The following is a 25,820-nucleotide window of genomic DNA, read 5'->3' as shown; positions in this document are numbered from 1 at the left end:
TGGATATCAACCTTTTATCTGTACTGTCATTTGCAAATATCTTCTCCCATTCCGTGGGTTGCCTCTTTGTTTTGATGACTGTTTCTTTTGCTGTGCAGAAGCTTTTTATCTTGATGAAGTCCCAGAAGTTCATCTTTGCCTTTGTTTCCTTCGCCTTTGGAGACATATCTTGAAAGAAGTTGCTGTGGCTGATATCAAAGAGGTTACTGCCTATGTTCTCCTCGAGGATTCTGATGGATTCCTGTCTCACGTTGAGGTCTTTTATCCATTTCGAGTTTATCTTTGTGTATGGTGTAAGAGAATGGTCAAGTTTCATTCTTCTACATATAGCTGTCCAGTTTTCCCAGCACCATTTATTGAAGAGACTGTTTTTTTTCCACTGGATATTTTTTCCTGTTTTGTCAAAGATTATTTGACCATAGAGTTGAGGGTCCATATCTGGGCTCTCTACTCTGTTCCACTGGTCCATGTGTCTGTTTTTATGCCAGTACCATGCTGTCTTGGTGATCACAGCTTTGTAGTAAAGCTTGAAATCAGGTAACGTGATGCCACCAGTTTTATTTTTGTTTTTCAACATTTCCTTAGCAATTTGGGGTCTCTTCTGATTCCATACAAATTTTAGTATTATTTGCTCCAGCTCTTTGAAAAATACTGGTGGAATTTTGATGGAATGGCATTAAAAGTATAGATTGCTCTGGGCAGTATAGACATTTTAACGATGTTTATTCTTCCGATCCAAGAGCATGGAATGGTATTGATATGAATACATTAATAGTAGGAGATCTTAACACGCCTCTCTCAGAAATAGACAGATCATCGAAGCAGAAAATCAATAAAGAAATAAGAGCATTGAATGACACATTGGACCAGATGGACCTCATAGATATATACAGAACATTCCACCCTAAAACAACAGAATACTCATTCTTCTCAAGTGCACATGGAACCTTCTCCAGAATAGACCACATACTGGGTCACAAATCAGGGCTCAACCGATACCAAAAGACTGAGATTATTCCCTGCATATTCTCAGATCACAATGCTTTGAAACTGGAGCTCAATCACAAGGAAAAGTTCTGAAGGAACTCAAATACCTGGAAGCTAAAGACCACCTTGCTTAAGAATGCTTGGATCAACCAGGAGATCAAAGAAGAACTTAAACAATTTATGCAAACCAATGAGAACGAAGACACTTCACTCCAAAACCTATGGGATACAGCAAAGGCGGTCCTAAGGGGGAAATTCATAGCCATCCAAGCCTCCCTCAAAAAAATTGAAAAATCCAGAATACACCAGCTGTCTCTACACCTTAAAGAACTGGAGAATCAACAACAAATCAAACCAACTCCACACGTAAGAAGGGAAATAATCAAGATTAGAGCAGAGATCAACGAGGTAGAAACCAGAGATACAGTAGAATGTATCAACGAAACTAGAAGCTGGTTTTTTGAAAGAATCAATAAGATCGATAAACCATTGGCCACACTAATCCAAAAGAAAAGAGAGAAAGCCCAAATTAATAAAATTATGAATGAAAAGGGAGAGATCACAACTAACACCAAGGAAGTAGAAACAATCATCAGAAGCTATTATCAACAGTTATATGCCAATAAGCTAAGCAACCTAGATGAAATGGATGCATTCCTGGAAAACTATAAACTCCCAAAATTGAACCAGGAAGAAATCGACACACTAATTCATTTTTATTTCACTGTGTGTCTGTAGGATCTTCCTCCTATATCTGTCTACAGGAGTTGGCAGGGAACTTGGTTTTAAATGTTTCTGAGATTCAGAGTTTAGGTTTTGTGGTTTTTGGGGGGAGTGACCTAGCATGCATTCAGCTATTGATTTTTACTGAAATTCATCTCATTATCTCAAGATTTCTCATTCAAGCTCTGTAAGAATATCCAGCTGATTTTCTTACGAATCTGATTTGATTTAATTGGCTACCAGTTTTTTGTTTTTGTTGTGGTTCTCTTTTATTCCTCTTGTGGTAATCTTCATTATTATTGTATATATCATGAATTTCCCCCACCTTGAGTCAAACTAATATCTACGCACTTGATATAAAGTATGCACAATTCTATTTATGATTGTTATTACTAGCTTTTCTGTAGTTTAGGTTACTGAGTATTTAAAGCAATTCACTTGTTCTGAGTCTTCACCTCAATACTGAATGTGTACAATTAATCCTTCCATCATCTTGTCGTAAAGAAAGTACCTAATGTACTAAAACTTCATCCAGAATCCATTAACTCAGAATCCTCTATAGTCAGAGCCATCAGTTTTCTGCCTTTTGGCTAAGATCAAGTTTCGCCCTCCAGTTAGTGCTTTAAATTTACAAACTCCGTGGGGATGGTGGGCCCTGAAAAATAACAATAATGCAAATAACTGGCATGTTTCTCCCAGGCATTCATGGCATTCCATTAGTTTTCATATTTAGTTTTAAAGCTATCTCCAATACCTAGCCCTCCAAGACGCCCCATCTGATATTTGCACCTCTGAACAGTCTGGAACTTTTGCGTTTACAGCCCTCGTGGACACTTACATTCTCTTTTGTGTTAGGACTTCCTGTACTTTCTCATAACCCCTTGACTCACAGTTTTCTCACTATAAAAAAGGGGTATCTTATTTTTATAGTCTGTCTATCAACTAGTGAAGAGCCTGGAATATATTAAGATCTTGGTTAACCCTTTTGGCTTGGAATGCTCACTATCTACCACTTAAACATACACAAGAATTCTAGGCATATAGACCAAGAATGCTAGGTCTCGGGAAATATAGGCAATGCCTTATGATTTTCAACCTATTCTTGAACTGAATCCTGCCTTCTGGACTCATGAGAGGAAATGCTGATTTCCATGGTCCTACGGCAAGAATGAAGCTCTAACGAACCCACCTCTGCTCCCTACATGTCTCTTCTTGTCTGATGAGCAGACGTTCTGTGGTACATTGCTTCACTCACAGCGGAGAGATGCATGTCATTTAATCAATAATTAAGATGTAGGACACTTCATTACTGTATTTAACTTTCTCTGATCTGTTAGGTTCACCACATTATATTGCAGACAGTGTGGCCTAAGAGGTAAAGGTGTGGTCTCTGGTGCCAGTTTGTCTGGCTTTCTGAACAGCTCCAACACATCGTCCCCTAAATGTATTAAACTGCTTAAACACATTAGAAGATTATTTGAAATTTATGTGATACTTTTATATGGAGTTGATTTCTGGCAACATTGTGAGACGCATTAAAGTTCGTTTTCTTCCATAGGGGTATCTTATGGTTCCAATATCATTTGCTGAGAAGAGTCTCCTTTCCCCAGTTACCTTTGTTGAAAACCTACTGCACACGTATGTGTTCTAATATTTCTAGAGTGTCTAGCCTGCACCATTGGCCCATATACCTATCTTTATGCCAACATTACACACTCATAACTAGTTAACTTTACCAACAGTCTTTAAAACAGGTAATTTAAACTTGCCGATTTGTTATTCTTTTTCTAAGTTTCTTTGACAAATCTAAGTCTTTTCCATGTAAATTTTAGAACTAGATTGTCTACCCCTACAACAACCTGCTGGGATTTTGATTGGAATTGTATTAAATATATAGATCAATTTGGGGAGAATTGACATTCTTAGACTGCCATCTTCCAGCTCATTTACATAATACATCTATTTGTTTGCATAGACCTCTAACTTCTCTCAGTAGTTTTTAGTTTTTAATGTGCAAGTCTTGACTATTTTTGTTAATTTTGTTTTTAAGTATTTTGTGATTTTGTTTTTGCCATTGTAAATGTGTTGTTTTAATTTCATTTCCCAGTTGTTAGTTGCTTACATATAGAAATACAATAAAATCTCTCAGCATTTTAATCATAGTTGTTGTAAATTTATGGTCGATAATTCTGACATCATTGCCATACTTGGGTCTGGTTCAGATACTTGTTTTGTCTTTCACACTATGTTTGTTTGTTTGTTTGTTTTTGCCCTTTAGTATGCCTTGTAATTCTTTGTGTAAGGGCAGATATCATGTACTGGGCAGAAAGACCATGAAATGAAACTGATGAACCAATTACCAATTGGTCTTTAGTAAGGTCGTGGTGGGGTATGGGGGGAGACATTCTATGTCCAAGGATTAGGTCTCAGTCTTTTAATGATCCTAGCCCCCTGGACTATAACTTTCACAAATGTTTCTCAGGGTTTTTTCAGCCCTATATGTGGTATGAGACGGCTAGAGGGGGCTGGAGGGGGTATTCCCTTCTTCTACTTGGAAGGTAGATGGGCTTGTATTTGGGTATTTCTCTCACCCCAGGTTGGTTAGGCTTTGAGAAAACTCCATTAAGTTAGGTTCTGGCAAAATAGTTTCTCTCCAGAGCTGGCCTTGTTAAGTAGGACAGAATTCTCTGGTGTATTAAGAAATGGTTTCTTTTCCCCTCCCCCCTTCAGGAGCACAGGAGACTTTTTTCTGATCATCACTGAAACACCTGATCAAGCTGCTGGAGGTAAAGCTCTTGAATGGTATGCACCCACCACCCCTGCCACTTCCCCACTGTGTCTGTGTCCCCCTGGAGATGCCTTCAGCAATTCATCAGTTACATTTCAGGCTTTCCTAACCACACCCTATTTCTCTTGGAAGTCTCTGCCTATAGACTTCTGGTTCAGGAAATTGTGATTCTCTGTATCTGCTTGCATGCCTCTAAAATTTTGAGGGCCCTCAACTATTTTGAGGGATCTAAGAGGAGCTGTTGATTTTTCAGTTCATTTTATTTTTTTGTTAGGATGGAACAATGGCTTCCATGCTACTTACCTGGTAGATTGGGTTTCATTACTATTTATTTTCTATTTTTGGTGTTTTTGTTCTCATATTTCTTATTTCTTTCCTTCTACTTTGCATTTAAATTGTTCTTCCTTTTCTAAATTCTTACAGTGAAAGCTTAGGTCACTGATTAGAGCTTTTTATTTTTTCTAATATAAACATGCAAAGCTATACGTGTCTTATCAGGGGTGTTTAGTTGCATCTCATATTTAATATGTAGTTTTAAAAAAATATTTTATTTATTTATTTGGGAGAGAGAGAGCACAGCAGTGAGGAGGGGCAGAGGAAGAGAAAGATGCAGACTTCCGGCTGAGCAGGAAGCCTGATGCGGGGTTGGATTCCAGGACCCCAAGATCATGACCTGAGCCAAAGGCAGACATTTAACTGACTGAGTCACTGAGGTGCTCCTAATATGTAGTTTTAACTCATCACTTAATAAACTATTTTTAGGGGCACCTGGGTGGCTCAGTCATTAAATGTCTGCCTTCAGCTCAGGTCACGATCCTAGGGTCCTGGGATCGAGCCCTGCATCGGGCTTCTTGCTTGGCAGGAGGCCTGCTTCTCCCTCTTCCACTCCCCCTGCTTATGTTCCCTCTCCCGTTGTCTCTCTCTCCGTCAAATAAATAAATAAATCTTTAAAAATTAAACTATTTTTAATATTTCTTGTAATTTTTTTTGATCTATGTGTTATTTGGAATTGTGTTGTTTAATTATCAAATATCTGGGGGAAACATTCAATTAGTTTTATTGATTTCTCATTTTATTTCTGTTGCAGTCAGAGATCATACACTGTATAATTTTAATCCTTTAAATTTCTTAAAAGATGTGTGATGGTTAAGTTTATATATTATGATCTTGGTGAATGTTCATTGTTCACTTGAAAAGAATGTACACTCTGCTCTGTTGGGATGGAGTGTTTTATCAATGTCAATTAGGTCAAGTTGGTTGATAGTGCCATTCTATCATTCAAATGTGTTCTGTCCTTATTGTTTTTTTGTTTTTTGTTTTGACTAATGTACCACAGCAATTGAAATACCATTGGTAAAATTCCCCACTATGATTGTAGACTGGTTTTTTAAAAATCTTGTGAGAATTCTTTCTTTATGTATGCAGAAGGTCTATAATAGGTATATACTCAGAGAACTTTTAAGCCTTCTTGATTTATTCACTCTTACCATTATTTGATGCTCTTTTTTTTCATTGTCTTGAAAACTGCTTTATCCAACTTTAATATATCTTTTGAAGCTTGCTATAATTCATATTCACAATGGCATATATTTTTTCTGTATGTTCACTATGTTTTTATATTTAATGTATGCCCCTGTATTCAGCATATAGTGTTACTAATCTGTTTTTTAAAAAAAAATCCTGAACTAGACTGTTTAGGTCATTTAATTTTTTAATTTGTTTTACATAATTTAGATTTTTAAAAGATAAACTAGACTAGATAACTTTAATTTAATGTAATTTCTGCCATTTTTATGTTTAATTTTCCTTCTTCCCACTTATTTATTATTTATGTCATCAGTTTATTAGTCCTTTTCCACTCCTTCCTGTCTTTTTGGGGATCCAGTGATTAATGCTCTATTCTGTTTTTGGCTTATTAACTTGCTCCTTTTCTTTCTCCCAAACCTGCTCAGTGCTGTTCTTGGGTTTAATATACAATTTTGATTTATTGTTTACCTTCATATTGATTATTAACACCGGCAGAATGTGAGAACCTTGCAGAAGTAGAGTTCTATATCCTGCTTCTTATCCTATGTGCTATTTTTGTCCTTCTCTATCTGTTACAAACTCCAAAATACATTTTATTATCTTTGCCCTAAATCAAATTTTCTCAAATTGTGGTCCAGAAACCCTGAAATTCTTTCACATTGTTCTTGAGTTTGGAACTATTTTCAGAATACTTCTAAAGTCTTTACCTTTTCAGTCTCATTCTTTCATGAGCATATATTTGCATTTTCAGAGACTGAATAACATATGGTATGTAACAGATTGACTACAAAGCAGATAGGAGACTCTAGCTGTCTTCTCTTAATTCACACATTAAACAAATTTGCAAAAATATAAAACAGTTCCATTCTTCTTGCTAATGACTTTGTTTTAAAAAGTTATATTTCTGGGGTGCCTGTGTGGCTCAGTGGGTTAAAGCCTCTGCCTTCAGCTCAGGTCATGATCCCAGGGTCCTGGGATCGAGTCCCACATCGGGCTCTCTGCTCAGCAACGAGCCTGCTTCCCTTCCTCTCTCTCTGCCTGTGTCTCTGTCTACCTGTGATCTCTGTCTGTCAAATTAAATAAAATCTTTGAAAAAAAAAAAGTTATATTTCTTTGAAGGTTTGTTATTTTTGTCAACATGTATGTGATTCTTCTTATTTTTAAGTAAATTTATATATAGAGAGAATATATACTTACTGTGCTGTTGTACTATATATTATATATTCACTTTATGCATATATTTATTTTATATATAAATATATATACACACAAGAATGTATATATACACATATATTATTTCTTAGTTCTAGTTTCTAATTGTTAAGCATATTAGTAGCTATAATTCACATAAATAAAAGCTCTTTGGTAGCCTCATTTTTTTTTTTAATGTAAATGGGCTTTGAGACCAAAAAGTTTGAGAACTGATTCTTTAAACTTTAAAATGAAATTTAAGGGGTGCTCAGGTGGCTCGGTCAGTTAAGTGGCTGCCTCTGGTTCAGGTCACGATCCTGGGGTCCTGGGATGGAGCCCTGCATCCCTTGGGCTCCCTGCTCAGTAGGGAGCCTGCTTCTCCCTCTCCCTCTCCCTCTGCCTCTCCCCTGCTTGTGCTCCTTTGCTCTCCCTCAGACAAATAAAATCTTTAAAAAAATAAAATGAAATTTGAACTTTCACTGTCCTACTGACCTTCATTAGATACAAATTTTATACACTGTCATCTTCCTTCAAACTGAAGAATTTTCTTTAATATTTTTTATACAACTTGCTGTGTTGGATTGTCATTCCTTGTGTTTGCCTAAAAATGTCTTTATTTCACCTCCATGTTTGAAAAGCTGCATACGGAATTCCAGGTTGAGAACTGTTCCTTTATAGTAATTTATGGTGAACATGGTAATGCTCTTCTTAATATTCCCTATTCAGAAAGACTAGCTGCCCCAGCTTCTGGGGATGGGTATGTGAGAAGGTCAAAGTCAGATGTATATTAAGGAAGTGAGGCAGTTGGAATGAGGAGTGAAAAAGAGCATTCCATACATCTTTAATTTAATGGGGTAAACCTGCCCTTTTTATCAATTCATGCTCTATTGGCAGAAACCGGAATATTTTGAGTTGAGTTCTCCTATAAATTTTATATTTTTGCCCTGACCTCAACTCTTGAAAAACCTTTGTTCTCAGAAACCTATGTCTGTCAACACCTGACTAATGGAATTTTTGGTTAAATTTAAAATCCTAACTTATGTTCAGGGTATTATACATTTTGGGCAAAAGATAGAAGAAGTTGGGTGACCTTTAACAATTTTTTTTTTCCTCTTGTTATTTATGTTGCTAGCAGTGACGACAATAAGCCTTAGAAAATTATAATTCTTTATAGAATGTCATAGAACAGTATGTTTTACTTGGTGTTTGAAAACAGGTGTTTTATTAGAATTTTAAAGGGAACTAGTTATTTCTCCTTTGAAACTGACAACTTTAGATCTGTTTTAGCAACAAATGCAAAGCCCAGATCTTACCGAAGAAAAAACACAAATCCAATTATTGGAAGAGAAAAAGTGGGATCTATCCAATAGAACCAAACAAACTGGTGATAAATATTTAGAAAAAATGTGTTATTTTAAAATAAATATATGTTTTCCAGAATGGGTGGTGTGTTCAAAACTCCCCTCTTTTGAGGAAGCCGTGCATTTAAGGAGAGCTGGAAAACCAGTGAAGAGGAAAAAAAAATATTTTAATGGGCCTTGGTCCTCTTCAGCTCTGTGTTCTAGGATTTCCTAGTGACAACTGTCCAATAGGCGTGGTGTGTCTAGGAGGGCGGGGTGTCAACGGAGGCAGGTTTTATTCTGCGAGCCCTTTGCTGTTTGGGCAGATACGACCCACTGAGAGCACATATCCCCGAACCCGGCGGGGCACATGCCACCTAAGCACTCCACATTCTTCCCTAACCCCTGTCTTGGCCCTGGAGGCCTCATCCCTGATCTGTCCAAATCCTGCCGGACTTCCAGGGTCCTACCCAATGACCACGCCCTCCGTGAAACTGCCCTTACAGGGAGGAGGGACTTAGTCCTTTTCTCCCAGCAACACAGCAGAACGCGGCTTTTAGACAGTTTAACACTCCTGCGGTGGACTGTGGACTGGTCTGCATAGCTCCTAGGCGGTGTAAAGGGGTCACTTTCAGACAGCAGGAGCCGGCGCTGCAGGTGCAATGTGGGGTCTCCCCGGGAGAACTTAGGCGCTCCGGAGTACTAGAGCACACACTTGTCTCAGTGGGTCTGGGCGCCTTTGATAACTCACCACAGACTCTTGGCTTATAAACAAGACATTTATTTTCCAGAGTTCTGGAGGCTTGGATGGCCAGGATTAGGGCACTGGAAAGATTCGGTGTCTAGCAAAGACCCACTTTGTGGTTCACAGATGGCCATCTTCTTTGGTCCTCACATGGCAAGAAAAGACCAAGGAGCTCTGTGGGACGTGTTTGCTAAGGGCACTAATCCCATGCATGAAGCTTCCACCTTCAAGACCTAATCACTTCCCTGAGGCCCTGTCTCCAACACATTAGGGGTTAGGATTTCTACATATGGATTTGAAGGGACACAAACATTTGGTCTATAACAACCCCTGAACTCTTACTATCCCACACCTTAGTCTCCGCACCCCCAGTGAACCTGTGTCCCAGTTCCTCTGGTGCCCTACTTACAGGGCCCAGGGTCAGGGAACACCTGTGTGAGCATGACCAGGGGATGCTCTCCGGATTGCCAGTTGGGCTTGTCAGGTAATGTGAACCGTGGTTGGTGCCAGCTCGTTCTTCTGTTGAGCAGATCCTGACGTGCTGAGCCATCCCTTGGCCACGCTATCAGAAGAGCCGTGGAAGTTGCTTTTCAGGTCAGTTTTGTTTCTTAGCAGGAAGTTGTAAAGAAGGGCACGTCTTGTTGACTTTTCTTCCCTGCGTCCTCGCACGTAGATGGCCTGGAGGAGCACCAGGATCCAAAGTGTTATTAACACATGGCCTATATGGACAGAATAACGACATTCTCAAATCAAGACACAGCTGGGAGTCTGCAACAAATGTGTGAAGCGCAGCCTTCCTCAGGATATTCCACAGATGGGACCCCTGGGTGGCTCAGTCAGTGAAGCATCTGCCCCCTTGGCTCGGGTCATGGTCCTGGGATTGAGACCCTCCTGGGACTCCCTGCTCAGCGGGGAGTCTGATTCTCCCTCTCCCTCTGCCTGCTGCTCCCCCGCTTGTATTTTCAAATAAATAAACAAAATAGTAAAAAAAAAAAAAAAAAGAATATTCCACAGACATTGCTTTTGGGTTTCCACCAAGTTATCAATGATCAAACCATAACCCAGGAGGTGTTATTTCAGCCTGTCACCAAGGGGCTGAGACTCCATAAGCAGCTCTCCTCATGGTGAGAAGCTGTCTTTGCGCTTCAGCCTTCAGCATCCTGCCGGCATCCCCCGATTGTGCTCGGGCCACGGCCATTCTTGCTTCCGCTCTTGCTTCAGACTTCACGTCCTGAGCGACTCTTATTTTGTGGTTGTTCCTGAGTGCTTTCCCGAGAATATGAGAAAAGAGAAAGGTTTTTTTTTTTTTTTTCCCCATCTGTTTTACCATGTCATTCTCCAATGCAAGTAAACACTCTTAAGACTAATAAAAAATGCAGTTCCAGCTACCAGATGAGTTATAGGCACGGCTTTGAGTCTGGTAGCTGGCGGTATTTTAGGACCTTCCGCACAAGAAGGAGAACACAAGCAGGATGTGTTTGTTATTGTCTCTGCTGTTACTCCGAGTGCAGCTGAGGACCGATGGGTATTTCATTGCCCTATTTATAATGCATGAACCAGCGGCAAAAATGTAAGAAATTGTATGAGAAAAGACAGGAGTGTAGGGAGAGCTTTGAAAGACTCATCTAGACAGAGGTCACTTGTGATTTCAAATTCAAATCAGTCCGGGATGATGGCAGCCAGGAGACTGCCTTCGAAGACCTCTAGTTCTCTGTTCACAAAGAGTGAACATTTCTTTCTCATTCTTGATGCTCAGCAAGGTAGATTTCTATGGCTTTAGGAACTATTTGATTGGAAATAATTTTTCACTTTTTCTGTCTTTGTTTACCTATTTCTTTGATGACTATATTATACCTGTGGACTTTAGAGTCTTAAATGGATCTCCCTGTTATATGATAATCATCTGTATTGGAAATGTATCTCATTAGCAGGCAGCTGTGCTAAACAACCTTGGTATTTTAATTTTTCATGTAATTTTATGCATATGATCCCAGTTGCATGTCATTTTCCTAGTTCATTGCTGTAAGCATTAGCTAATAACAAATCTGAAGTACAGAATGCTAAACTGAATAAAATAATTCCCAAGGTGAAATCGGCTCTATCATATTTCTATGAGCATTCTCTGTAAATTCTCTTGAAATCTCACTTGCTGACCACTAAATTGCAAGATTAGCTCTTGTGGCATCTTCATCTGCTATCCCTTTAGAGCCATCTTTCCAAAATAACCCAATATTTTTAGCCTCAGAATCAGAAAACTTGGGAACAAATTGAAATCTACAAGTCACCTTTATCTAAACCCAGAGATTGCCATGTGAGGTCATAAATACATTTATAGCCATCACACATTAAAAAAGAACATATCTTTTTCATACGTAAATGCATTTACTCTATCAGAATCACCCCTCTCATTGTTACATACTATCTTAATCTCAGCTGAGCACGAAACACTTTAAATTTCTGGAAGTTGTGTTGTAGGGTGTCAATCAGAATCAGTCGTATTTTGCTGAAGTAACAGATAATCCCAAAATCTCAGTGGCTAAAGATAATGAGTTTTATTTCTCAGTTGCATGTCTTTTCCAGTGTGGGTTGGCAGGGATATTCTGCTCTTCATAATTATCCAAGGATCAGATGGTTGAACATCCTCTTCGGTGAATTTTCAGGTGCCCTAGTAGGTCAAAGGGAATGTGACAAATCATACATTGACTTTCAAAGCTTCTAACCTGCAGTTATGTATTTCACTTCCATTCATACAGCACAGGCCAAAGAAAATTACACGCCACTCTCATTTTTAAGAGGACCAGAAATTCAGCCTTGCCATGTGCCGGGGAGGAAGGACATGATGCACATCTGTGTGTCTCCTCCAACTTCCCAGATGTGGAAATTTCCTCCTTCAATTTTCAAAATAAGTTTTGGGACTGATTAAAATCTAATCTAACTAAATGAGGGATTTGTTATTCTGTCTGAACTACATTGTAATCTGGGAAACTTAAAATAAATACTCTGATGTCCAGAGCTGACCACAAAACAAGGAGACTAAAATCTTGGGGTGTGGCCCAGCACAGGAGAACTTCATTCCAGGGTGAATTTTCTGGATAAATTCAAGAACACAGATTCTCTGTGGTGTCTACACAGGGACCAAAGTCCCAAAGTACAAAGTACAACACCAAAGGTTCATCTTAATTGTCACAGGTGTACCAGGTGAGAAGGAAGGTGATCTCCATGGTAACTGCGCTCCACAAATTCAAGTGTAATTCAAATTACTGCTTCTTGCTCTTATGTACTTCTTCCCATGACAAAATGCTAGCTATCTTCCTCAAGTTAATAAGAAAACATTCCTTCGGCAATTTTTTCTCCTAGAACGTTTAGAGTCTTGCAAATAAAGGGCTAAAACTAGACAAACAAATGAGGTTCCTCTCACAGAAGGTCTCTGACTGTGTCCTCGGCTACCAAGGCCTACATTTAAAATACATGCTCAAAAGCAAAATCAGAGAATTTCAGGATTTTTCAAATTGATCTCATGCTACTGTTATGTCCTCTTCTTCTAAGCACACATGAGTGTTAAAAAAAAGAAAGAAAGAAAAATGTAGGTCAGAGCCACTATCCAGGCATGACAGGAGAAGTGAGGCTTACTGACCTCAATTACTGTCTATGTCTTATCTTCAACAAAAGAGCAGGTGCCCAGATCCAGACAAGGGAGAAGCAGACACTGGCATTTGTTAGTATAACAATCAAGAGAAATAACTGTCTCTAGAAATACCAGGAAGGGATGATGTCACTGGCATCAAACCTGAGGCAGGAGCAGAAGGATGGAGAAGGGTGTAAGCTTGAAGGCTAAGCCAAGTGTGAGCTGGGGTCTACAGCCAATGTCTATGTATGGATGAATCTCCATGCATCGGCCTCTGGTCCCTGTGCCTAACAGTGAGCTCAGAAGTCCTCGTAGCACAGTGCCCTAGCGTCAGCATCTGTAACTATGGCCAGCCTCCCACCTAGTCCTCAACATGATTCTGCTGCTCTGCTATATTCTCCCAAAGAACTTCCGAACTTCTCTCCCTACAACCTGTCATGCACGTTGCTGTGGGACGTTCTATTTGACATCAGTTTGATAATGCCTTTTCCTTGATCAGAAAGCTGCACTGGCTCCCTTCTGCCCAGGGCAAGATCAGCTTCTTTCTCCCAGACAGACCCTGAGGACAGGTTTCCCCTTTGAGAAGACATGGTTAGCCTTGCACATGTGTATCTGAAGTCTGATCCAGGTTTCCCGCAGGGGAGGCTGAGGACCCCCATGCATACACAGCGCTGCGGTGGTCCTGCTTCTTACTCCTGCCCAGAATGAAGGGCACAGTTTGATAGCATGGGATGAAGAAAACAAAAACTTCACATTTACTGTATTTGAGAAAAATAGTCCACTATTATAGACACAGCCATAAAGATTGTGGAAGTTAGAAAACTATTTTTTATTTTCTATTTATTTTTGTGAGATTCTAAATATTTGCAAAATTTTATATGTGTACAATTGTATCTTAGACATTTTAAAAATTTTAATTCCAGTCTAATAATGCACAGTGTTATATTAGTTTCAGGTTTTCAGTATAATGACTCAACAATTCTACGTACTGCTCAGTGTTCATCATCATACGTGTACTCAGTCCTCTTCTTTTCTTCCATGCATCTCCTTACCACCTCCTCTCTGATAACCATCAGTTTGTTCTCTACACTTAAGCATCTATTTTTGGGGGGTGAAAATAGATTTTCGCCTGTTGTGTCAATTGGCTATTTGTATGTCTTCTTCGGAGATATATCTATTCATGCCTTCTACTAATATTTTAACTGGATTATTTGTTTTTTGGGGGATTGAGCTTTATAAGTTCTTTATATGTTTTGGATACTGACCCTTTATTGGATATGTCATTTGCAAATATCTTCTCTTAAGTAGGTTGTCTTTTAGTCTTATTGATGTATTTCCTTCACTGTGCAGAAGCTTTTTATCTTCCTGTAGTCCCGATGGTTTATTTTTGCTTCTTTTTCTCCTTGCCTCATGAGACAGATCTAGAATTGTTGCTACAGTTTATGTCAGAGAAATTACTGCCTGCGCTCTCTTCTAGGATTTTTATGGTTTCAGGTCTCACATGTAGGCCTTTAATCCATTTTGAGTGTATTTTTGTGTATGGTGTAAGAAAGGGGTCCAGTTTCATTCTTTTGCATGTATCTGTCTGGTTTTCCCAACACCATTTATTGAAAAGACGATATTTTTCCTTTTAGATACTCTTTCCTGCTCTGTCGAAGATTTATTGGCCACATACTTGTGGGTTTATTTATGGGTTTTCTGATCTATTTCATTGATCGGTGTGTCCATTTTTATGCCAGTACCATACTGTTTTGATTACTACAGTTTGGTAGTATATCTTGAAATCTGGGATTGTGATACCTCTAGTTTTGTTGTTCTTTTTCAAGATTGCTTTGGCTATTTGGGGTCTTCTGTGGTTCTATACAGATTTTAGGATTATTTGTTCTAGTTCTGTGAAAAGTGCTGTTAGGGTTTTGATAGGGAGTGCATTAAATCTGTAGATTGTTTTGAGTAGTATAGACATCTTAACAGTATTTGTTCTACAAATCCATAAGCATGGCATAGCTTTCCATTTGTGTCATCTTCAATTTCTTTCATCAGTGTTTTATAGTTTTCAGAGTACAGGTCTTTCACCTCCTTGGTTAACTTTACTTTTAGGTCATCTACTCTTTTTGATGCAATTGTAAATGGGACTATTTTCTTAAGTTCTCTTACTGTTACTTCATTATTAGTGTGTAGAAATGCAACAGAATTCTGTATATATTCAATATTGCAACCATATTGATTCATTTATTAGTTCTAAGAGGTTTTTTTGGCGGAATCCTTAAGGTTTTCTATATACAACATCATGTCATCTGCAAATAGTGAAAGTTTTATTTCTTTCTTATAAATTGGATTCTTTTTCTTTCTTTTTCTTATCTGATTGCTATGGCTGGGACTTCCAGTACTATATTGAATATCAGTATTGAGAGTGGACATCTTTGTCTTGCACTCATATTAAGGAAAAAGCTCTGTTTTGCAACATTGAGTATGATGTTAACTGTGGGTTTTTCACATATGGCCTTTATTATGTTGCAGTATGTTTCCTCGAAACCTACTTAGTTGAGGATTTTTATCATGAATAGATGTTGTACTTTGTCAAATGCTTTTTCTGCATCTATTAATGACCGTATGGTTTTTATCCTTTCTCTCACTGATGTGATACATCATGTTGATTTATTTGCAAATAGTGAACTATTCTTGCATACCAGGAATAAATCCCACCTGATGGTGGAGAAAGACTTTTTAAATGTGTTGTTGGATTTGATTTGCTAACATTTTCTTGAGGATTTTGCATCTATGTTTATCAGAGATATTGGCCTGTAGTTCTATTGTTTTGTAGTCTCTTTATCTGGTTTTCATATCAGGGTAATGTTGGCTTCTTAGAATGATTTTGGAAGCTTTCTTTCCTTTTCTATTTTCTGGAGTAGTTTGAGAAAAATAAGTATTGACTTTTCCTTAAATGTTTGATAGAATTCACCTGTGAATCCACCTGATCCTGGACTTCTGTTTGTTTGGGATTTTTTTTTTTTAAGATTTTATTTATTCATTTGACAGACAGAGATCACAAGTAGGCAGAGAAGCAGGCAGAGAGAGAGGAAGGGAAGCAGGTTCCCTGCTGAGCAGAGAGTCCGACACGGGGCTCGATCCCAGGACCCTGAGATCATGACCTGAGCCGAAGGCAGAGGCTTTAACCCACTGAGCCACCCAGGTACCCCTATTTGGGAGTTTTTGATTATTGATTCAGTTTCATTGCTGTTAATTGGTTTGTTCAATTCTTCTATATCTTCCTGATTCAGTTTTGGGAGATTGTGTTTCTAAGAATTGATCAGTTTCTTCTAGGTTGTCCAAATTGTTGACATATAAATTTTCATAATATTTCCTTATAATCCTTTGTATATATATGGTGTGGATTTTTATTTCTCTTATTTTATTTCTGATTTCCATCCCCTTCTTTTTTTTTTTTTTTTAATGAGTCCTGCAAAAGGTTAATCAACTTTGTTGATCTTTTCAAAGAACCAGCCCCTGGTTTCATTAATCTGTTCTATTGTTTTTGTTTATTTGTTTGTTTCAATTTTGTTTATTTCTGCTCCAGTCTTTATTACTTCCTTCCTTCTACTGGTTTGGGGTTTTATTTGTTCTTTTTCTGCTCCTTTAGGTTTAAGGTTCAGTTTTTTATTGAGATTTTTCTTATTTCTTGAGGTATGTCTCTATTGCTATGAACTTCCCTCTTGAAACAGTTTTTGCTATATCCCAAATATTTTAGGCCATTGTGTTTTCATTTTCACTTGTCTCCATGTATCTTTTAATTTTCTCTTTGATTTCTTGTTTGACCCATTCATTGTTTAATAGCATGTTATTTAACCTCCATGGATTTTTGTTTTTTCCAGATTTTTTCTTGTGGTTGATTTCTAGTTTCATAACATTATGGTTGGAAAGATGCATAGTATGACTTCAATCTTTTGTATTTGTTAAAATTTATTTTGTTGTCTAATGTGAACTATTCTGGAGAAAGTGTGTTCTTGAAAAGAATGTATATTCCACTGTTTTAGGATGGGATATTCTGAATATATATGTTAGACCCATTGTCCAATGTGTTATTAAAAGTCTCTGTTTCCTTCCTATTTTCTGAATGGATGATGTGTCCATCAGTACAAATGAGGTGTTAAAGTCCCCTGCTATTATTGTATTACTATTGATTAGTTCCTTTGTTTGTTATTAAATGTTTTATGTATTTGGGTGTGCTGATGTTGGGTGCAGATCTTGTTATATCTTCTAGTTGGATTGTCCCCTTTATTATTACATAGTGTCTTTCTTTGTCTCTTTTTTTTTTTTTTTTTTTTTTTTTTTTTTTTTTTTTTTTTAAAGATTTTATTTATTTATTTCACAGACAGATCACAAGTAGGCAGAGAGGCAGGCAGAGAGAGAAGGGAGGAAGCAGGCTCCCCACCGAGCAGAGAGCCCGATGCGGGGCTCGATCCCAGGACGCTGGGATCATGACCTGAGCCGAAGGCAGCGGCTTTAACCCACTGAGCCACCCAGGCGCCCCATCTTTGTCTCTTTTTACACTCTTTGTTTTAAAGTCTATTTTACCTAATATAATATTGCTGCCCTTGCTTTATTTTGACTTCCATTTACATGATAAATGTTTCTCCATCACTCATTTTCAATCTGCTGGTATCTTTAGGTCTGAAATGAGTCTCTTATAGGCAGCATATAGATAGGTCTTGTTTTTGTTTTGTTTTGCTTTGGTTTGGTTTGTCTTTTTGGGGGTGGGGGTTTTAGCCACTCTGTCACCTTATGTCTTTTGGTTGGAGTGTTTAGTCCATTTACATTCATAGTAATTATTGATAGGTGTGTACTTATTGACATTGTGTTACTTGTTTTATGGGTTTTTTTGGTTGTTTTTCTCTGTTCCTCTCTTCTTTTGCTCTCTTTTTTCATGGTTTACTAGCTTTATTTGGTGATATCCTTGAGTTCCTTTCTCTTTAGTTTTTACATATCTATTATTGGTTTTTGATTTGTGGTTACCTTTAGGTTTATATATAACATCTTATGCTGTAGTGGTCTATATTAAGTTGATGGTTGCTTAAATTTGAAACATTTATAAAATCGCTAAGTTTCTTTGAAAAAGACATTTATTTATTTATCAAAGGGGGTGGGGGGAGAGAGAGAGTGCACACAAGCAGGGGGTGTGGCAGGCCGAGGGAGAAGCAGGTTCCTCACCAAGCAAGGAGCCTGATGCCGTACTCAATCCCAGAATCCTGTGATCATGAGCTGAGCTGAAGACAGATGCTTAACTGACAGAGCTGCCCACAAATCCCTAAAATCACTGAATTTCTATTCCTCCACCAGCATATGGTGTCATACTTACATTCCTTTATTTTATGAACCCCTTGACTGATTTTTATAGATATACTTAATCTTACTGTTTTTGTGCTTCCTACATTTCTTACTTCTACTTACGGTCTTTCCTTTCTGCTCAGAGTCCCCCTTAACATTTCTTGTAAGTTTACTTTAGTGGTGATGCATTCCTTTAAATTTTGTTTCTCTGGGAAACGATCTCCCCTTTTATTCTGAATGACAACCTTCCTGGATAGAGTATTCTTAGATGAAGGTTTTCTTCTTTCAGCATTTTGAAAATATCATGCCACTCTCTTCCACCCTTTGTGCTCAAAAATCAGGTGATTGCCTTATGGGGTTTCCCTTTTATGTAACTGTTTTTTTGTTTGTTTGTTTTTGTTTTTTTCTTTTGCTGGTGTTAAAATCCTCTATCACTAGTTTTTTCCACTTTAATTACTATGTGTCTTCATGTGGACCTTCTTGGGTTAATTTTTTTGGGTCTCTCTGTGCCACCTGGAGCTGGATTTCTGTTTCTTTCCCCAGATTCAAAATGTTTTCAGGTATTGTTTCTTCAAATAATTTTTTGCTCCCTTTTCTCTCTTCTTCTTCTTTTAGCATCCTTATGATGTGAACATTATTACCTTTGATAGTATTGCTGCATTCCATTAATCTATTTCATTGTTTTTTATTTTTTTTTCTCTCTCCTGTTCAGTTTGATTGCTTTCCATTAATCTGTCCTCCAGGTTGCTGACCCATTCATCTATTTCCTTTAGTCTTTTATTTATTCCCTCTAGTGTATTTTTAATTTCAGTTATTGAGTTCTATGTCTCTGATTGGTTCTCTTTTATGTTTTCTATCTTCGTTGAGGGTCTCACTGAGGTCCTCCACTCTTTTCTCAAGTTCAGTGAGTATCTTTATGACAGTTACTTTAAATTTTCTATCAAGCATATTCCTCATCTCTGTGTCCTTTAGCTCTTTTGTTGTGATTTTGTCCTATTCTTGCATTTAGGACATGGTCTTCTGTCTCCTCATTTTATTTAACTCTCTCTCTGTTTCTCTGTGCTGGAAAGTCAGCTACATCTTCTACTCTTAAAAGTAGTAGCTTTATGAAGAAGAGGTCCTGTAGTGCAGTGTCCCATGTTCACCAGAACCTAATACTTCAGGGTATCTCATACGTGTGTTGCATGTGCCCTACTGTTGCAGTGAGCTGTGTTTGTCTTCAGTCCAGTCATCTGTAATTACCTTCTTTGCCTGGTGTGGGCAGGGTTTGGTCCCTGTGTTGTTAGTGAGCCAGTCTGGGGTCACCTTGAGTTGAGCTGAGTCAGACCAGAGCTATGAAAAGAACTGCAGGGCACTCTTTTTATGTTATCCCCTGAGAAGCTTTCTTCGGTGGGCAAAACCTGCAGTCAGACCAGATGTCTGCCCCTAGCTCACTTTGTGGCCACAGCCAAACTGGTGTGTGTGGTTCTCTCCCCCAGTCCCCATTGCAGGAGTTATTTTGGGGTGGTGTTGGTTCCTGACGTGGCTGCTTGCACACTGCTGCTCTTGTGGCACTGCTTTGAAGGGACTCCTGCCAAGGTAATGTTGGAGGAGGCAGGTCCACAGGAGAGCGTGGGGGTGGGGTGCAATGTGCCAGTAAGGTCTATGCAAGTCTGCTGCAGGATGGGACCTTAAACCACCCTGAAAGACTCCTGTTGGTGCTGGGTTGGAGAGGCATGTCCACAGGAAGCTAAGTAGAGAGTGTTGTTGTTGCACTGGTTCCTGCAGATGTCTGTGTCTCTAGGCTGGGATATGAGGAGGGAAATGACATCCACTGTTCTTAGAGAGGTCTCCCAAAGATCCCTGCTCCTCCGGCACACACTCTGAGATTAGCAAACAAATCTTCATCCTGTATACACCTGGTGTTTTTCAAACTGCTGTTTCTGTGCTGTATCTCAGTGGGCTCTTCTGTATTCTGTCTTTTTAAGGCTGGGGACTCAGTTTCCTATTGTCCTCCTAGTTCTTCCAAGGCTGAGCCTACTGATATTTAAAGTTTCAGGTGGTAAGCCCCACTGATTATAAGAACTTATGAAGTTAGATCTCTCTGGTTTTCAAACCTGAATGATATGAGGATTTGTCTTCCCAGTGTAGGTCCCCTAAGCCTGGGGTTTGATTGCTGGTGTGGGTTCTGCTTCTCTCCACTCTGTCCTCTCTTCATGTCCTTCCCTCTTATGGACATTCCCACAGGTCCATTTGGCTCCAAACCATGTATCCACCCTTCCTACCCTCTTCAATGTGGACTCTTCTCTACTTTAAGCTGTGGAGGATCTGTTCTGATAGTCTTTGGCTCATGTTCTGGGTTATTTATACTGATAAGGGTGTTATCTAGGTGTACCCATGGGATGAGGTAAGCTTAAGATCCTTCTACTTCACCATCTTCCCTGGAAGTACAACACTTTATTTTTAGATTCTACTACCTTTAGATTCTACTACATTCTACAAAATTGTTTTGACAAGGGTGTCTGTTGGTGTGTGTGTGTGTGTGTGTGTGTGCATAAATCAATCTAATTAATCATGCACTATCTCAAGAGTATGCAAGACTCATCTCCTGTAACTCACACTTGGCTGGGGACAGAGATAAAGGCTATGACCATTGAAGGAGTTGGCCAGGGATTGTCCTTGGAAGCTCTAGGCTCTTTTGCATTAATTGAAGGAAGAAAACCGTTCCTGGAACATTCTTGGGACCTGGAATGCTGAAGGACATTCTAGAGAGGCTCATACACGCACTTTTGGGGAAGAGGATGGAGTATGGGGCAAATCCAATCCCAAATCCATCCCAAATCAAAACAAATAACTGCAATGTGACATTAAGAACTCTTTCAAATTAAAAGATAAAAATGTTAGGAAAAAAGAATAAATCAGATATGTTGGAAATATTTAAAAGAGGGAATTTAAATGATGATATTAATTTATCAGATTGGAGAAATTTATTTAAAAAAAAGTGGCATCAGCATTGGCAGCAGTGGTAGAACTGACAACTTGATGTTCCTAAGTGAAGTTTTAGTCAACAGAAACTTTTAGATCTCTCATTAAATCCCTTTGCCTTTGCACATCTCACCTAGAGAAATTGGCCAAGGGCTTTGAGATGAGTATGATGGCCATCATGATAACCAATTATGCTATAGGGAATTATCTTATCTTTCCATAAATAAGAACATTGGTTGAATGAATCACTGAAGTGAATGTCCCCCACAGTGAGCCATAAATCAGTCAACCAGTCCATCAAAGCCTACTGGGTGTGTGGTTGGTCCTCTGCCTTCTACCTATAGCTCCTGATACTATGGGCATGTTATTTTATGGATCAGTGAGGGAGCACCTTGTTGTCCCATCCTCATATGGTGCTTGGCATGAGAAAGGCCATGAGCTGTGAATTCAGATCTTTGGGAGCTGCATCCCAAAGACCTGCATGGTTTCTCACCCAGCTAGGTAATTGGTAATTCAAATTCAATGCTAGGTAGAGTTACATAGAATCCAGATGCAGGTCTCACACATGCAAGTCTGTGGACTGAGATTTGTAACAGGTGTGGGGCACCACTGGATCTAAGGAGTGAATAGTGTCAGAATTCCCAGGTAAGGAAGTGCTCTGCTATATTTATTTACAAAGTGATGGAATTTCATTGAAATGGTTGTTATATTTATATTGCATATAAGTAATAAGAAATCAAGACATGCACATTATAGTAATTGGTGTAGATAGTTATCCACTGACAGGTTATTGAATCACCCTCTTCTCCCGACTAATATAAATGTATTACAATTTTTAATTGTGTTTGGAAGGAATGGTGTTTATTAAACAAATAAATTCTAGATTCCAGCACTCAAAATGTGGTTTCTGGACCATCAGCATCCTTGGTCTCAGCATCCCCTGGGAGCTTGTTAGCAATGCTGAATTGTGGACCCTGCCCAAGACCTCCTGAAACAGAACATCTCCAGGTTATTCCTATGCCAGTACAAGTGTGAGCAGTGCTGGTCTAGGGAATTGCTGTCAGCCAGGTAGTCATAGAAGACCCCTGCCAGAATGCAAGTCACAAATGGCAGATCCATTTGACTTTTGGCTCTAGAACAAGAAAATATAGGCTAGAGAGTGTGACCTTTCAGTGTTATTGATTTTAACTAAATATAAACTTCAATTCTTGCTGTGAGTTAAAGTCACCTGGGGAGATTTCTAAAGATAATATGTCCCAGTCGTCCTTTACACTACTGCATCCCAGCCAGTGGTCTGGGCTCCATCCGTATTCTTTAACAAACCTGTGGTTCTAACATGTAGCTGGTATTGAGAACCCTGGAATTTGGACCCCCATTGAGTTGCTTCTACTTTTCCTGACCCACTCTTATAATCATTGGGAAATACAAGTTTCTTCAAATAAATTCATTTGACCTCCTATAATGAAAGTGACCACTTGGAATATGCTGCATATATAAGTAAACTGATTTTTCGTATCATTCTACTTACCCCAGCCACTTTAAAAAAAAGATTTATTTATTTTGAGAGAGAGAGAGAGAAGGAGCATGGGGAGGGGCAGAGGAAGAGTGAGAGAGAGAGAATCCTCAGGCAGAGGATTTTCCCCACTGAACATGGAGCTTGATCCCAGGACCCCAAGATCATGACTTGAGCCAAATCAAGAGTTGGCTGCTTAACCGACTGAGCCACCCAGATGCCCCACATTAGATACTTCTTAGTCAGTTATTGTTGTTGCTGTAAGAGTACCTTGTATTTCCATTCCACCATTTTTTCCTTGGCACAATTCTGAAATAGCGCATAGATCAATTTACAAGATAATTTTCACTAATATAGGCACTGTTCAAGTTTTAATCATATTTGATATTTTAAGCTCTTTTCTTACTGTGTTTCGCATGCTTCCTAAACTCATCAGAGCCTGTGTCTTTTTGGAAGAATAGGAGGTATTTGAGTGGTTAGAGTATCCTTACCTGTGAGCTTGGTAATGGCAAGCCATGTCATTAATAATACTTCAGAGCAGAGAGAGAAGGCGTGATGATTTGAGTAAAGGCAGCAGGTCTAATCTAAAATTACTCACTTAGTGCACTTGCATTAAGCAAATGAACCAGTAGCAAAAACATGTTTTAGCTATGAGAGTTAGTTTAGTTTGGCCTCAGTATGCTAATGTCTGATTCTGTTGGCAAGATTCTATAACATCAATTGACGCCAAATTCTTCTGTATTAGTGAAAAGCCGTGAAATACACAAGTTATATGAAATGTTTTTCTAGTTGAAGCATATTATAATCCCGTTCAAAACATATGGAAAAAATGGCCAATTAAATAACTAGAACAATTCAGACAGAGAGACAAGAAAAAAAAATCATTTGTATGAAGAGATTCAGTCCATATTATGTGATGGATATTAGGTAACAGACATCACAGTACAGGTTTTCTCCACTATCCAGAAATGGAGTGCTCCTGTGAAACCTTTCTTAAGCCAAAATGGTGTGAAGTGAAACGTACATTAGTACAGCCACAGATTTTTTTTTTTAAATTTTTTTTGTAAAGCAAACATCCTCTCTGGATCACTTCTGTTTAGTGAAAACAGGTACAAATGTAGGTCTTCTGCAAAGGTGAAATGGTGTAATGTGAACTTTTGGACGGTGGGAAATACCTGTATAATGCAGAGAGCTTGAATCGGTGAACTCGGGTTCACCTTAGCATTTCCTTTAAAGTTTTTCAAACTTAAAATAAAACTATGTGAGAACTATCAATTGTCAGATATAAAAATATGTGTGTTTAATGTTCAGCATGATTTCTAGAATTTCCAGCATCGATGAGGAATTTAAATAATGCTTACTTCCAAGTGACCAGAGGAGAACAGGTAAAAACTTTGATACGAAAATATTTGATATGAAAACTTTTTGATATGAAAAAAACTTTGATATGAAAAAACTTGGATATGAACAGGTAAAAACTTTGATATGAAATGAAAATAAGAAACGCTTCTTCTGAAACACGAAAGTTATTTGGTCAGAGGATATTAATTAACCTTCTGCCCAATGAGCATAGAGCTTTCTATTCCCTCGAGGAGGCAATCCTTTATTTCCGCATATTTTCCTCTCAGGATACAAGGCAATGAGTCTTCTATTTCAAGGCCATCTTTTCTTTCTTTCTTTTTTTTTTTTTTAATTATTTAATTTTTTATTTGACAGAGAGAGAAATCACAAGTAGGCAGAGAGGCAGGCAGACAGGAAGGGAGAAGCAGGCTCCCTGCTGAGCAGAGAGCCCGATGCGGGGCTCGATCCCAGGACTCTGGGATCATGACCCGAGCCGAAGGCAGAGGCTTAACCTACCCAGCCACCCAGGCGCCCCTCAAGGCCATCTTTTCTGAGGAGCATGAAGCTGGAGAAGAGGTTCTCAACAATCCTCCAGGCTTTTTGTGAGAGACTTGGAGAAACACACCAGCAGTTGATACAGTGAATGAGGACCCACGGTTACATAACACATTCTGTGGCAAACACTGAACCTGTCGGAAAAGAACAGAACAAGTCCATTGCAATGCCACACACCTCCTATCAAATACCCACTTCCAACTTTGAATTTTCCATGAGCACTTCTTATATCCAAACAAATTTGCATTCATTCTGACCTAAATTTTACCTATTACTTCTTGCCGTACGTGGCATGTGCTTTCCCCCTGAAAGCCAAAGACCTTACTATACCAGAAAACTTCAAAAGTAATTATTTAATACATATTAAATAAATATTAATATTTAATATAATATTTAATACATATTAAATAAATGAAGCACTTCATGGTTACTATTTCCAGACTATGAATCAGAATATGCTATCCTCATTTCTTTTTTCCATGAATTTTTCCCCATCAAGTCTACATGTTAATAAATCCCTTGACTGCTTCAGATCTTTTCTTTTACTAGTTTATTTAGTGTGAAAACACAATTACTAATATAAAAAATATACATATTGTATATGATTATATAGATGCATAATAAATAGGTTCTTTTTTGTTATTCACACATCCTACTTAGGAAAAATTCTTTAGAGATTTTTTATAAGATGTCCTTACAAAGTATATGTTCACTAATTGAACATAATAATAAAAAATAAAAAATAAAAAAGTTAAAAAAAAAAAAGGTGTTCTTACAAGGTGAGATGGAGCAGGAACAGAAACCTGACTTGTGGGGCGCCTGGGTGGCTCAGTGGGTTAAAGCCTCTGCCTTCGGCTCAGGTCATGATCAGGTCCTGGGATCGAGTCCCGCATCGGGCTCTCTGCTTCGGCAGAGAGCCTGCTTCCCCCTCTCTGTCTCTGCCTGCCTCTCTGCCTACGTGTGCTCTCTGTCTGTCAAATAAATAAATTTTAAGAAAAAAAAAAAAAAAAGAAACCTGACTTGTGATGGGAATGCAACTGTGTGGAGATAGCAGTTGATTAACTAGTGTCTGCACAGCACCTTAATGTGGATGTTTAAAAAATATTTAAACATAAATATCTCAATTTGATTTTGAGCCTCATGGTCATCCTATGATCTGAGGTGCTAGCATTGCTGGGCTTTGAAACATGAAGACTGAG

This window comes from Martes martes (assembly GCF_963455335.1).
Source record: "Martes martes genome assembly, chromosome: 5".
Lineage (NCBI taxonomy): Eukaryota > Metazoa > Chordata > Mammalia > Carnivora > Mustelidae > Martes > Martes martes.
This window is presented reverse-complemented; position numbering follows the sequence as displayed.